Here is a 16796-nt window from a genome sequence, read left to right on the forward strand (position 1 = left end):
GTCCGGCGGAGTTACGACGTAAAGATTTGAAGCATGTTCCAAATTTAAGTCCGTCAGATTTGCGTCTGGAAAAGTCCGCTAAAGGTCCGGTGAAGCCCACACACGATCAGATTGTCCGCCGGATTTGGTCCGTCAGCGTCCTTTCGGACCAGTCCGGTCAAAAAGTCCGACCGTCTGTATGCGGCATTAGAATTGGTAAGCTGCAAAATAATAAATGTTTTTGCTTTTGGGTTTAATACTACTTTAACTCTAGCTGCTCAAACAAAAACACAGTTGAAATTTAGTTTGGAGAAGTTATTTGGCATCTAGATAGGTCTTATCTTACAAACAGTATTTAGCAAGAAGATGTGTTACTATCTAGAGATTACAGAGGTTTGGTACAGGCAGCAGTCACAGGGTGCTATGCTTAAGTTGATAAAAGCAGCAGCTTCCCCCTCCCAGAATTAGTAATTATTACATTACAGTATAACTTATAATGCTCTTAATTCTGGAATAGGGCAATAATTAACCCCTTAGGGTTAGAGGTGCTGTAGGACAGTGTTTCTCAACCTTTTACGGTGAAGTACACCTGCAGGTCTAAAAAAATGTCCTAAGTACCCCTGTCTCGAGAAAGTAATTTCTATTGTGTGGGTGTCATGGTTTCTGTATGTGTGTGTAATGTCAGTATGTGTTTGTGATGATTTCTGTTTGTGTTTGTGATGGTTTTTGTTCGTGTGCAATATCATTGTATGCATGCATGCTGCAATGACAGAGATACACACACACACACACACATATATACTGATAGATAAACACACACAATCACAAATTAACACAATGACACCCGCACAATCCCAAACTAACCCACACAAATACCCACAAAATCCCAAATGAACACACTGGCAGACACACACATACACTTAATCCCAAATGAACACACTGGCAGACACACACACACTTAATCCCAAATGAACATACCGGCAGACACACACACACACTTAATCCCAAATGAACACACTGGCAGACACACACACACTTAATCCCAAATGAACATACCGGCAGACACACACACACACTTAATCCCAAATGAACACACTGGCAGACACACACACACTTAATCCCAAATGAACACACTGGCAGACACACACACACTTAATCCCAAATGAACACACTGGCAGATACACACATAATCCTAAATTAACACAATGGCGGACACACAAACACACAGAATTCCAACTTAACACACTTGTAGACACACGCACGCATACCTCCCAACATTTTGAGATGGGAATGAGGGACACCTACTGTCAAACGTATGTAGGCATAGGACATGCCCACTGCCACACCCCCTTAAAGGAGAATTAACCAAAAAAAGGTTAATTAAATTCACAAGGACTTTTCTTTACCACTACTATTCCTTTGTATTGGCTTTTAACCACTTTAAGACCAGGCCTCTTTTTTAGATGTGGTGTTTACAAATTAAAAACAGTTTTTTTGCTAGAAAATTACTTAGACCCCCCAAACATTTTACATTTTTTTCTAACATCCTAGGGAATAAAATGGCGGTCGTTGCAATGCTTTCTGTCACACCGTATTTGCGCAGCGGTCTTACAAGCACACTTTTTTTGAAAAAATACGCTTTTTGAATTAAAACATAAGACACCAGTAAAGTTAGCCCAATTTTTTTTATATATTGTGAAAGATAATGTTACGCCGAGTAAATTGATACCCAACATGTCACGCTTCAAAATTGCGCCCGCTCGTGGAATGGCGACAAACTTTAGAATCATTGCTCTCGCTATACTGATCACGGCGATACCTCACATGTGTGGTTTTCATATGCGGGCGCTACTCACGTATGCGTTCGCTTCTGCGCGCGAGCTCGGCTGGACGGGGCGCGTTTTACTTTCTTTTTTTTTTTAAATTTATTTTACCTTTTACTTTTTATTTTTACACTGTTTAAAAAAAAAAAAATAGTCACTTTTATTTCTATTACAAGGAATGTAAACATCCCTTAAGTAATAGAAAAAAAGCATGACAGGACCTTTTTAAATATAAGATCTAGGGTCAAAAAGACCTCAGATCTCATATTTACACTAAAATGCAATAAAAAAAAAAATACATTTTGTCATTTAAAAAATAAACAAAATAAATTGGCCCTTTAAGAGTTATGGGCAGAAGTGACGTTTTGACGTCACTTCCGCCCTGCAGTGTCAGGTAGATGGGTGGGGGCCATCTTCCCCTCACTCGTCTCCCTGTCAGCCCAGGGGACAGATGCAATCACCTCCGCCTCTGCTGACGGCTCTGGTAAGCGGCGGAGGGCACTGGATCGCGGCAGGAGGGGTGGGCCCTCTCCCGCCTCCGATAAAAGTGATCTTGTGGCAAATCTGCCACAGAGACCACTTTTATCTTGTACCGGACCGCCGGCCGAACACGGGAATACCGGGGTTATGGCAGCTAGCTGCTGCCATAACAACGATATCTGTCCCCAAAGTAGGGACGTACATCGGCGCGCGGCGGTCCGGAAGTGGTTAAAATATACAAATGCAGCAATTTAGAAATTGTATGAAAGGTGTAGCACTGGGAAACACTTTTTGAAAGATAAAAAGTGCATTTTATATACAACTATAAAGATCAGACCAAAATGAGGAACAAATTAGGGGGGAAGAGGGACAGAGGGACATTGCTCCACATCAGGGACAGTCCCTCGAAAATCAGGGACAGTTGGGAGCTATGCGCACATAATCCAAAATTAACACACAGGTAAACACATGCACGCACATGCAGCCTACCAGTGCAGTGTCCACCAAATGCAGCCTCACCAATGCAGTAAAAGGACAAAAGAGGTGCAGCGCTAAAAAATATATGTGTACCCCAGATGGATGTCTAGGGGTAAGTGCGGCACTGACGGCACTGATGGGCACTGATAGGTGGCACTGGATAGGCAGCACTGATGGGGAGCTACTAACAGGCATTACTGAGTGGCACTGATTGTCACTTTGATAGGGCACTTTGATGGAGCACTGACAGACATTACTGATGGGGCACTGATTTTGGCACTCATTGGCACTGTTGTGGGCACTGATCAGCACTGTTGTGGGCACTGACAGGCGTTTATTATAGGGGCAGGCTGGCAGGTGTTGGCAGCTGATGGGCACCTTTTGATGGGGGCTGTGCTAATAATCAATGTGTTGATACTGTATATGTATGGTTGTATGTATTTATGGATGGTTTGCACCTAAATGGAAGGGCTCTGCTGTGCTTGGGGAGAGGTTCATGAGAAGTCTGGAGAAGTATTTAAACTAGGATTGAGGGGGCAGAGTGAACTAGACAGACAGGTCAGGCAGGGGTCCGATGCTAATGGTGGGTGGAATGGAGGAAGACAGGGGAAGGGCTATGGCAGGTGATAAGAAGGTTCCCATGTTACAAACAACCATTGGAAATTATAGTACTATTTGTACTACAAATAAAATATGCAAAACGCAAGTGCAAAATGCAACAATGAACAAGTCAACAAGTGTTTACCAATGACAGAAATCTGACAAGCATAATAGGTAAGTTGGAAGCTTTGGTGCAAGAAAAGAACTGTGATTTAATTTTATGCATTGCTGAATATTGGCTGCATTCTTCACATGATTAGGCTATTCAAATTCCTAGCTATGCTCTCTTTTGAAGAGAAAAGGGTAAAACATAAAGGTGGTGGCCTTTGCCTCTATGTGACAAGTGATCTCAAAGGAAGTGTGAAAGAATAACTTGATAATGGAGAGTGTGATGGTGCTGAAGCATTATGGGTAACTGCATATTGGTGTGCATACTTTAAAGTTGATTATTGGAGTTTGTTGCAGGCTACCTAGTGGTAATGAGGAGGTGGAGACTCAGCTCTTTGACAAATAGAAAGGGCTGCAGGGGCTTGGACAGTGATGATAATGGGTGATTTTAACCACTTACAGACCGGAAGATTTTCCTGCTTAATGACCAGGCCATTTTTTCCGATATGGCACTGCGTCGCTTTAACTGACAACTGCGCAGACGTGCGACGCTGTACCCAAACAAAATTGTTGTCCTTTTGGTGGTATTTGATCACCTCTGCGGTTTTTACTTTTTGCGCTATAAACAAAATAAGAGCGACAATTTTGAAAAAAAAAAAAAACTTTTTTCCCTTTTTGCTATAATAAATATCCCCAAAAATGTTTTTTAAAAAACTAATTTCTTCATCAATAAAGATACGGGACCTCTGCGCTACTATAAATCTGAAGTGAATACAAAATAAAAATATGTATACAAAGAACGTGGAGATGCTGCAAAATCAATATAGTGATCATTAGTCACCTAAATACAGTAGAAAGTATATAATTAACCACTTGACAACTGGGCACTTAAACCCCCTTCCTAACCAGACCAATTTTCAGCTTTTGGTGCTCTCACATTTTGAATGACAATTACTCAGTCATGCAACACTGTATCTATATGAAATTTTTGTCCTTTTTTTCACACAAATGGAGCTTTCTTTTGGTGGTATTTAATCACCGCTGGGTTCTTTATTTTTTGCGCCGTAAAAGAAAAAAGACCGAAAAATCTGTAAAAAAATACATTTTTCTTCATTTCTGTTATAATATTTTGCAAATTAGTAATTTTTCTTCATATATTTTGGCCAAAATTTATACCGCTACATATCTTTGGTAAAATTAACCCAAATCGGTGGATATTATTTGGTCTTTGTGAAAGTTATAGAGTCCAAAAGCTATGGTGCGAATATCTGAAAATTGATCACACCTGAAGTACTGACGGCCTATCTAAATTCTTGAGATCCTAACATTCCAGAAAAGTACAAATACCCCCCAAATGACCCCTTTTTGGAAAGAAGACATTCCAAGGTATTTAGAAAGATGCATGGTGAGTTTTTTGAAGTTGTCATTTTTTCCCACAATTCTTTGCAAAATCAAGGTTTTTTTTTTACTTTTTTTTTTTCCCACAAAATTGTCATATTAGCAGGTTATTTCTCACACACAGCATATGCATACCACAAATTACACCCCAAAACACATTCTGCTATTACTCCCGAGTATGGCGATACCACATGTGTGAGACTTTTACACAGCGTGGCCACATACAGAGGCCCAACATGCAGGGGAGCACCTTCAGGCGTTCTGGAGCACCCAGGCCAATTCTGACATTTCTCTCCTACATGTAAAAATCATCATTTATTAGCTAGAAAATTACATAGAACCCAAAACATTATATATGTTTTTTTATCAAAGACCCTAGAGAATACAATGGCGGTTGTTGCAACTTTTTATCTCGCACGGTATTTGCGCAGCAAATTTTTTAACACTTTTTTTTGGAAAAAAAAAGTTTTGTGCTTTACAAATACCAAAACAGTAAAGTTAGCCTAATGTTTTTGCATAATGTGAAAGATGAAGTTACGCCGAGTAAATAGATACCCAACATGTCACCTTTCAAAATTGCACACGCTTGTGGAATGGCGCCAAACTTTGCTACTCAAAAATCCCCATAGGCGACGCTTTAAAATTTTTTACTGGTTACATGTTTTGAGTTACAGAGGAGGTCTAGGGCTAAAATTATTGCTCTCGCTCTACCGATCGCAGCGATACCTCACATGTGTGGTTTGAACACCGTTTTCATATGTGGGCGGGGCTTACGTATGCGTTCGCTTCTGCATGCGAGCACACAGGGACAGGGGCGCTTTAAATTTTTTTTTTTTTTTTTATTGTTCATTTTACTTTATTTATTTTAGTTTGATGCTTTTTTCCAAAAAAAAAAAAATTTTGGACCACTTTTATTCCTATTACAAGGAATATAAACATCCTTGTAATAGGAATATGGCATGACGGGTCCTCTTTACAGTGAGATATGGGGCCAATAAGACCCCACATCTCACCTCTAGGCTGGGAAGCCTGAAATAAAAAAAAAAAAAAAAATGATCCTGGCTTCGATCGTAGCGGTGAGTCGGTAGAAGCACGGGAGGGGGGGACATCCCCTCTCGCCTCCCGTAAGAACGATCAAGCAGTGGAACAGCTGCTATGATCATTCTCATGGTGTAGGGAATCGCCGGCTGAAAAAGCTGATATCTGAATGATGCCTGTAGCTGCAACCATCATTCAGATATCCCCGCACAAAGTCAAGGACGTTGTATGACGGCCGGCGGGCGGGAAGTGGTTAAAACGCTTTTTTTTTTTTTAACACAAAGTTGTCCATTTATACAATATTTCTACCACATAACATGTACATACCAAAAATGACACCCCAAAATAGATTCTCCTGCTCCTCCTGAGTATGGCGATACCACATGTGTGAGACTTCCACAGCCTGGCCACATACAGAGGCCGAGTACAGCCGAGCATGGCTCAGCATGGCAGGGTATGGCGGGGTATTGCGAAGTATGGCGGGGTATTGCGGAGTATGGCGGAGTATGGCGGAGTATGGCGGGGGCATGGCGGAGTATGGCGGGGGCATGGCAGAGTATGGCGGGGGCATGGCAGAGTATGGCGGGGGCATTGCAGAGTATGGCGGGGGCATTGCAGAGTATGGCGGGGGCATTGCAGAGTATTGCACAGCATTGCAGAGTATTGCACAGCATTGCAGAGTATTGTGGGGGCATTGCAGAGTATTGTGGGGGCATTGCAGAGTATTGCACAGCATTGCAGAGTATTGTGGGGGCATTGCAGAGTATTGTGGGGGCATTGCAGAGTATTGTGGGGGCATTGCAGAGTATTGCACAGCATTGCAGAGTATTGTGGGGGTATTGCAGAGTATTGCACAGCATTGCAGAGTATTGCACAGCATTGCAGAGTATTGTGGGGGCATTGCAGAGTATTGTGGGGGCATTGCAGAGTATTGCACAGCATTGCAGAGTATTGCACAGCATTGCAGAGTATTGCACAGCATTGCAGAGTATTGTGGGGGCATTGCAGAGTATTGCACAGCATTGCAGAGTATTGTGGGGGCATTGCAGAGTATTGCACAGCATTGCAGAGTATTGTGGGGGCATTGCAGAGTATTGCACAGCATTGCAGAGTATTGTGGGGGCATTGCAGAGTATTGCACAGCATTGCAGAGTATTGTGGGGGCATTGCAGAGTATTGCACAGCATTGCAGAGTATTGTGGGGGTATTGCAGTGTATTGCACAGCATTGCAGAGTATTGCACAGCATTGCAGAGTATTGTGGGGGTATTGCAGTGTATTGCACAGCATTGCAGAGTATTGCACAGCATTGCAGAGTATTGTGGGGGCATTGCAGAGTATTGTGGGGGTATTGCAGAGTATTGCACAGCATTGCATAGTAGTAGGGATGGCTGAGCATGGATGGATGGATGGCTGGATGTCTACACATACAGCCCACAGCGCTGCAGCCATCCATCCATCTCCCTCTCCTCCACAGTGTACCGATCGGTACACAGGAGGGGAGGAGAGGAACCGGCGTCATCAGATGACGCCGGTCTGTTTACATGTGATCGCGCCGTCATTTGACGACGCGAACACATAGTAAACGGCCGCGATCAGCGGCCATTTACCGGGATCCGTGATGACCCGGCGGTCACGGATGTGTTCGGGTGCGCGCCCCAGGGGGCGCGCGAGAGGGGAATTCTGGGAGGACGTCATAGTACGTCCTCCCAGAGTTATCCAACCGCCCTGCAGCCGTCATTCGGCTATGGGCCGGTTGGTAAGTGGTTAAATTATATGTGATCTTGCGCGCAAATCTCAGTTAACAGTGAATGGTTGAGAAAGCTGCTAAAAATAATCGTGTGTGCAGCACAGTCACCAACCAATAATGCAACTTTCCACCAAAAAACTCATATACAAAAAATGTGCTTACATGTGTAACAGAATAAGAATGATCAATACATAACACAATACATGTGCAAGCTATAAACATCAAGAAAGGGGTGTATATAATGAATGTTCATAAAAAAGTGTCCAAAAATGATGTGCAAAACTCCCAATGTATCCAGTGAAAATACTAAATAAAGTTCAAATAAAAAATTCAAATACAAAATTCCAATGTGTAAAACTTTCCAGAGTCTTCACCAGCAAATGGAAAATAAATAATGTGTTGACCGTGGTTCAAATGATATCCCTTCATTGTGCTCCCATTGCTCTTACCTTGAGGGCATGGATCAAATGCCTTGAACCATTCCTAGGACCACCACCTCGGTGTTGGAGCACACTCAATCTGGATAGGGGGGGGATTCTTGATGCAACAGGTGAATATCTCCTCCACCCCGGTATCCGGATCCACATGTAAAGGAATAGCCTCCAATAGTTTATTACCACAAAAGACCAATTTATTAAAGATAAAATTATGCTTACATCAAACAAATGACGGATAAGCCAAACAAAGACCAGAAACAGCGTGTTTTCACCACCTCATACGTCACTTCCGGTCCGCGGTGACCACTTCCGGTTTGCGGTAAACTCCTCCAGGTTTGCTGTGAACGGCTTCCGGTTTAGACGCAAGGCGTAACCGGAAGCCGTTCACCGCAAACCGAGAGTTTCCCGCGAACCGGAAGTGATCACCGCGGACCGGAAGTGACGTATAAGGTGGGGAAAACACGCTGTTTCTGGTCTATGGCTTATCCTTCATTTGTTTGATGTAAGCAAAATTTTATCTTTAATAAATTGGTCTTTTGTGGTAATACACTATTGGAGGCTATTCCTTTACATGTGGATCCAGATACCGGGGTGGAGGAGATATTCACCTATTGCATCAATAATCCACCCCCTATCCAGATTGAGTGTGGACTCCAACACCAAGGCGATTGTCCTAGGAATGGTTCAAGGCATTTGATCCATGCCCTCAAGGTAAGAGCAATGGGAACACAATGAAGGGATATCATTTGAACCACGGTCAACACATTATTTATTTTCCATCTGCTGGTGAAGACTCTTAAAAGTTTTACACATTGGAATTTTTTATTTGAATTTTTTATTGGAACTTTATTTAGTATTTTCACTGGATACATTGGGAGTTTTGCACATCATTTTTGAACACTTTTTTTATGAACATTCATTATATACACCCCTTTCTTGATATTTATAGCTTGCACATGTATTGTGTTATGTATTGATCATTCTTATTCTGTTACACATGTGAGCACATTTTTTGTATATGAGTTTATTGGTGGAAAGTTGTATTATTGGCTGGTGACTGTGCTGCACACACGATCATTTTTAGCACCTTTCTCAACCCTTCACTGCTAACTGAGATTTATGTGCAAGATCACATATAATTCAATTATATACTTTCTAAATTTCTTCATCAGTTTAGGCCAATATATATTCTTCTACATATGTTTGGTAAAACAAATTGCAATAAGCGTATATTGATTGGTTTGCGCAAAAGTTATAGCGTCTACAAACTATGGGAAACATTTATGGCATTTTTTTTTTTTTTTTACTAATGGCGATGATCTGCGATTTTTAGCGGTATTGTGACATTGCAGCGGACAGATCGGACACTTTTGACACATTTTTGGGACCATTGACATTTATACAGTGATCAGTGCTATAAAAATGCACTGATTACTGTGTAAATGTCACTGGCAGGGAAGGGGTTGACACTAGGGGGTGATAAAGGGGTTAAATGTGTTCCCTCATGTGTGTTTCTTACTGTGAGGGGATGGGACTGACTGGGGGAGGACACATATCGCTGTTCCTACTTAGTAGGAATAAACAATCTGTCTCCTCTCCCCTGACAGAACAGGGATTTGTGCCCCCGTTCACAAATCCCCATTATGGCTCTCGTGCCCACGATCGCGGGTGGCCGGCGGCGATCGCACCCACCGGCCATGCGCATCGGGTCCCCCACCGTGCAGCGGGCACCTCCTTCAGCTCTTAAAGGGAACAACGTACCTATCAGAGGCGTAGCTTGAAGCTTGTGGGCCCCGATGCAAAAGTTGACCTGGGCCCCCCCCCACTACTTCCAACATGCGTGCAGATACATCCACCGCAGGCCAAGATACTCTAAGTTGCTTAAGAGTTTTGAGTTCCCAGAGTTCCTCTTTACATCAGAGGACAGGGATCACCGCTGGAGAATCAGAGGACAGGGATCATCGCTGGAGAATCAGAGGACAAGGATCACTGCTGGAGAATCAGAGGACAAGGATCACTGCTGGAGAATCAGAGGACAGGGATCACAGCTGGAGAATCGGAGGACAGGGACCCCTGGCAGGTCACTTGGCAGGGCTCCTTTCCCATCCCAGCACACACACACACACACACTACACAGGGCTGAAATCACATTCCTTTACACACAGTCTATCAACCTTCACAGGGTGTATCTGGCTTTTATGTTGCCCTTCTGACCTGTGAAATCCCCTGGTCGGAACGGCAGTGTAGTTGCAGTAGGCAGACACTCTGTGAAGATCTTGGCTAACTGGCTGTGTTGTAAGGGAATGTGATTTCAGCCCTGCTGAGGAGGAACAGTATAGGGTGCTGAAATGGGAAAGGAGCTCAGCAGCCAGGCATAGCATGCAGGCTGGAGGGGGTGGTCAGGGGGCTTTGGAGGGGGGGAAACTTAGATCTGGGAGGGCAAAGCCATGTGACACAAAATCTGAAGCCTGCAGCCCTATAAGGGCCCCTCGAGGAGGTGTTAAGGGATTTGTTTTAGCAATTTCTGAAGGTTTCTCTGTCAGTGTTGGCAGGTGTTGGGGGAAGGTCACCTTCCGGAGGTGTGTGTCTTTTCCCCAGTTGTCAGGAAAGTGGGGTAAGTAGACATCCCCGAATGGGGGGGGGGGTACAGAGAATCCCAGCTGGTGACTAGGAGACACTGAGCAGTGCCATACCTCACCAGTGACATCGGTTCCATGGCTACAAGATGGCACTCTCCTCCTCTTGCCTCGCTGAGCTTGGTTACCATTCCATGTTGCCAGCACACAGCACAGACACTTCCCCATCCTGGGCTGTTTTCACCTTGTGCTCCTCTCCATTCAGGAAATGGCTTACAGCTTCTCCCCAGCCAGTGGGAACAGAGGGGTGTGGACTGTGGAAGGCAAAGTAGAAGCCCAGTACTGGAGCGTGGCTGTGGGGCCCTAGGGCAGATCAGAGCTGGACTTTGTGGATGATATAATATTATAACAGGGAGGCTGCAGGGGCCCCCTGGAGCTAGGGACAGGGTTGCGATTACCCCCATGGTACCCATACGCTGTTTTGCTGGAACGTGCCACTTTGCCGATGTATATGGGTGTGAGCCGGTCGCCAAGTGGTTCACTACCCTGATATTGGCTGAAGTAATGGCATCGCTGGAATAGTTAAAGGGCAGAAATGTATACACCTATTATAAGACATTTTTATGGTACAGTTGATAAAAGCCCTAACTAGAAATGATGCTCTGCTGGACCTGGTAATCTCAAACCATGCATTATTAATGTTCATATAAAAGAACATCTGGGTAGCAGTGATCATAACATGATTTAATTTATTGTAAGCTGTACATTTTCCAAGGCTGAGAGCTCCTCTATAAGACTTGGGGGGAAAATATTTTCATTGAAGAACACAGAACAGAAATGGGAATGCATCAAACCAACTGTACGCGAACACACTGCAACATGTACCCCCATGGGCAATACATATAAAAGGCTAAAAATAAAGTGGCTCACGGCCAAAAGTTAAAATAGCTATAAATAACAAGAAAAGAGCATTTAAAAATATAGAAATTAAGGGAAACTATCATCATTTAAAAATTGCAAAGAAAATAACATAATCTGTTACAAAGGAAACCAAGCCTGCAAAACTTCCAAACGAATTACATTTTGCAAAAGAGATTTCCAAAAAATCTTCAAATATATTAACAGTAAAAAGGTCACACCTGAGTATGTAGGCCTTTTACAAAAACAGCTTGTTTTTTTTTTCAGAATTGATGATGTTTTTTCATTTGTTTAGAAAAAAAAAAACCCATTGGTGATTAAATACCACCAAAAGAAAACGCTATCTTTCTAAGCCCCGGTTCACACAGGGGCGACTTGTCAGGCGACTTAGCCGCCTGACAAGTTGCGTCCCGTTCTGTACTACAGAACTGTTCTAATAGGAGCAACACAAGTCGCTCTGACTTAGCAAAAGGTTCTTGTACTATTTTTGGGGTGACTTCAGGTGACTTGCATTGACTTCTATACAGAAGTCGTTTTGCAAGTCGCCGCTGAAGTCGTGTGCAGGTCGCCTCTGTGAGTTGGCCTGCAAGTCGTGTTGCCCCTGTATGAACCGGCAGTAAAAAGAAAAATTATAAAAATTAAATTTGGGTACAGTGTTATATGACCACGCAAATGTCATTCAAAGTGTGATAGCACTAAAAGAAAAAAGAGAGACGTAATTTTGCCCCTGTACAAATCATTAGTAAGACCTCATCTGGAATTTGCAGTTCAGTTTTGGGCACCACAAAAAGGATATCAGAGAACTGGAGAAAGTGTAGACAAGGGAAATCAAACTGCTAAGAGGCATGGAGGAGCTCAGCTCTAATGGAATGATTACCTGAACAGAATTTATTCTTTCTTGAGAATAGGAGATTAAGGGGGGGTATGGTCTCCATGTATAAATACATATGTGGCCCATTTAGTGAACTTGGTGTGGAGTTATTTAGTTTGAGGTCATCACAAAAGACAAGGGACTCTTCATGTTTGCAGGAAAAGAGAATTAAAGGAGAAGTATAGCCAAAGCTTTTTTGGCTTTACTTCTCCTATGGATCAGCGATCCGCTGAGAGCCTGAACCAGCCCCTTCCGCCCCCTCCACAACCCAGCGCTCCAGTGAGTACCGGAGGGGAGAGCAGAGAGATACTGACTGACAGCCATGGCTCTCTGCTCAGGGTGGAGGGGGAGAACTTCAGCTGTGTTTGATTGCTCAGTTCTCACTACAGAGTCAGCAGGGGACAGATGCAGCAACTGTCATTGGCTAAAAGACCGTATACACAGAGTAGTGATCAATGATTCATAGCTAGTTCTGGCCAGTTCAGTAGGCTTGGATTCTTTTCTTAATACAAGTATTAACACCAAGAGTAGTAGATACAGAGAACATCTGATTACTACCTGGGGAATGAGGAACAATTTTTTTCTCACTGAAGCAAATTGGATCATGCTTTAGTGTTTTGTTGTTTTTTTTTGCCTTCCTGTGGATCAACTGTGAGTATAGAATTGTGTATATGGAGGTTTTCTATTTGTGTGTGTGTGTTTTTTTTTTTTTTCTACATTGGTTGAACTAGATGGACTTGTGTCTGTTGTCAATAAGACTAATGCCGCGTACACACGAGCGGACTTTCTATCCTACTTGGTCCGGCACACTTTCCGACGGACTTTGTCCGCCAGGTGCGCCGGACTTTAAAACGAACGGACTTGCCCACACACGCCGGGATTTTCCGGCGGGCTAAGTCCGCCCGTCTTTCCGACGGACTTTCGCCGGAGTTCCGGCGGACTTTCAGAATGAACGGACTTGCCCACACACGGACAAGTCCGTTCATTTTGAACGTGACTCAGGTGCGACGGGACTAGAAAAGGATGTCAATCTTGCCGCTTTTATCGGCGAGATTGACACCTTGCGAGCCCCGTCGCGGGGCATACCAGGCCCTTAGGTCTGGTATGGATTATAAAGGGGAACCCCCGCTACGCCGAAAAAACGGCGTGGGGTCCCCCTAAAATCCATACCAGACCCCGATCCGAGCACGCAGCCTGGCCGGTCAGGAAAGGGGGTGGGGACGAGCGAGCGCCCCCCCCCCTCCTGAACCGTACCAGGCCGCATGCCCTCAACATGGGGGGTGGGTGCTTTGGGGGAGGGGGGCGCCCTGCGCCCCCCCCCCCAAAGCACCTTGTCCCCATGTTGATGAGGACAAGGGCCTCTTCCCGACAACCCTGGCCGTTGGTTGTCGGGGTCTGCGGGCGGGGGCTTATCGGAATCTGGGAGCCCCCTTTAATAAGGGGGCCCCCAGATCCCGGCCCCCCACCCTATGTAAATGAGTATGGGGTACATGGTACCCCTACCCATTTACCTAGGAAAAAAGTGTAAGTAATAAAACACACTACACAGGTTTTTAAAATATTTTATTAAACAGCTCCGGGGGGGGATCTTCCTCCGGCTTCGGGGGTCTTCTTCCGGCTTCGGGGGTCCCTCCGCTTCATCTTCTCCCGGCGTCCGGTTGGTTCTTCTCCGCTCTCCGGCCTCTTCTCCCGGTGTCGCAGGTCTTCGGCCGGCCCCTCCGCTCTCTTCATGTAGCTCTATTGCGAGCGGAGGTCCGGACTTCTGGGCTTCTGGGCTTCTTGGCTTCTTGGCTTGGCTTGGCTTGGCTTGGCTTCTCTTCTCTTCCCCCAGATGTTGACACGACGCTCTCTCCGGCTGGACTGGTTTCTGAGGGCTGCGTTGTGACTTATATAGGCGGAGACCCCGCCCCCATATGATGTCACAGTCCCTGGGCATGCTGGGACTGTGACGTTTTAGGGGGCGTGGTCGGGGGCGTGGTCGACCACGCCCCCTAAAACGTCACAGTCCCAGCATGCCCAGGGACTGTGACATCATATGGGGGCGGGGTCTCCGCCTATATAAGTCACAACGCAGCCCTCAGAAACCAGTCCAGCCGGAGAGAGCGTCGTGTCAACATCTGGGGGAAGAGAAGAGAAGCCAAGCCAAGCCAAGCCAAGCCAAGAAGCCAAGAAGCCCAGAAGCCCAGAAGCCCAGAAGTCCGGACCTCCGCTCGCAATAGAGCTACATGAAGAGAGCGGAGGGGCCGGCCGAAGACCTGCGACACCGGGAGAAGAGGCCGGAGAGCGGAGAAGAACCAACCGGACGCCGGGAGAAGATGAAGCGGAGGGACCCCCGAAGCCGGAGGAAGATCCCCCCCCCGGAGCTGTTTAATAAAATATTTTAAAAACCTGTGTAGTGTGTTTTATTACTTACACTTTTTTCCTAGGTAAATGGGTAGGGGTACCATGTACCCCATACTCATTTACATAGGGTGGGGGGCCGGGATCTGGGGGCCCCCTTATTAAAGGGGGCTCCCAGATTCCGATAAGCCCCCGCCCGCAGACCCCGACAACCAACGGCCAGGGTTGTCGGGAAGAGGCCCTTGTCCTCATCAACATGGGGACAAGGTGCTTTGGGGGGGGGGGGCGCAGGGCGCCCCCCTCCCCCAAAGCACCCACCCCCCATGTTGAGGGCATGCGGCCTGGTACGGTTCAGGAGGGGGGGGGGGGCGCTCGCTCGTCCCCACCCCCTTTCCTGACCGGCCAGGCTGCGTGCTCGGATCGGGGTCTGGTATGGATTTTAGGGGGACCCCACGCCGTTTTTTCGGCGTAGCGGGGTTCCCCTTTATAATCCATACCAGACCTAAGGGCCTGGTATGCCCCGCGCTCGCCGCAATAGGAAGATTTGTTTTTCCTATTGCAGCGAGCGCGAGATGCAATACCATCCCCTCGTGTCGTATTTGGTCTGTCGGACCAGCCTACACACGAGCGGGCTTTCCGTCGGACCAGCACACACACGAGCGGACTTTCCGCCCGAAACTGAGTCCGACGGAAAGATTTCAAACATGTTTGAAATCTAGGTCCGGCGGGCTTTTGGGAAGAAGTCCGCCGGAAAAGTCCGCCGCCGCCCACACACGGGCGGATTGTCCGGCACACTCTGGTCTGCCGGACCAAGTATGCCGGAAAGTCCGACCGTGTGTACGCGGCATTACTATGTAACTATGTTATTCTAGTTTGCAGTGGAGTGTCTCTTTGTTTTTGGATACCTCCAGCTGTTTGCTCATGTTATCAGGGATACCCTGGACTTTACTGAGAGGGATGCTGTATGTGAGGAAAATCACAAGTCGCTGTGTTCTGAGCAGTTTTACTGAAGTAGTGCTTCTTAAACTTTATGTCGTTATAAAGTCTTATAGGGCCTATTCTATGCAGTCACATGTTACCCTGAGCCAGAGAGACATTACCAGTGGTGGCCCTCTCATTAGGGGCGCAGGGGCACCGCCCCCCTAATCCATGCGCCTGACCCATCATCTCTATGCAGGGTGCAAGACGCATGGATTTCAATGGGGTTTGTTTTGTTTTTTTAACGCATGTGATTAAAGCCTGAGGCTCTAATTGGCTTCAAAAGGGTGGGCTCAGGGCGCAGAGCACTGCGCCCCGAGCCCGCTTGTGTGACATTAGCAAATTAATATTCACTAATGTCTTCCTGCATCTCCTCCCGGCCAATCAGGAAGCTGGTCCTGAGACCCAATTGGCCAGGAGTTGGGGCGGAGCTTGGCCACGAGTCAGTATGGCTGCTTGATCGGGGAGCTCCAGCGGTGATCAGCAGCCAGCAACCTAGAGACGAGATGGCCCACACTGTGTACTCGAAGCCCAGAGATAACAGGGAGCTCCGCTTCTCGCCAAACTCTGCACAGCCCACAATAAGGAGAGGTCGAACGGGACATGGAGCACACTCCCTCTCCACAGCAGGGGCTGGTGAGTAAAAAACAAAAACAAAAGCCTGACGTTGGGGACTCAGAGGCAGACTTTCCTCTGGAGCCACAGCAAACACTTGCTGACTTCCCTGTCACCTACAACCTACACGAGTCAAGTTTGTTTGCTTCTCCCCCCCCCCTCCTCCACAAAATGGAGCACCAACCACCACTGGACATTACCATGAAGAATCTATGTTTGTGCAGCTTTCAGAATCTGCATTGCACTGTATGCATGTTCTTTGCCATCCTGAACCCATTTTGCATTATTAAACTTAACTGCTAGTTAGTTACTCCTTGTCTGATCCTTAGGCCGATTACCTATTCTGATAAAGTGCACAAACTGTAACCTTGTAAACACAGCGCATAGCATAGTAGAGATTCATTGCTGT

The sequence above is a fragment of the Aquarana catesbeiana genome, linkage group LG07 (assembly GCF_042186555.1).
Source record: "Aquarana catesbeiana isolate 2022-GZ linkage group LG07, ASM4218655v1, whole genome shotgun sequence".
Classification (NCBI taxonomy): domain Eukaryota; kingdom Metazoa; phylum Chordata; class Amphibia; order Anura; family Ranidae; genus Aquarana; species Aquarana catesbeiana.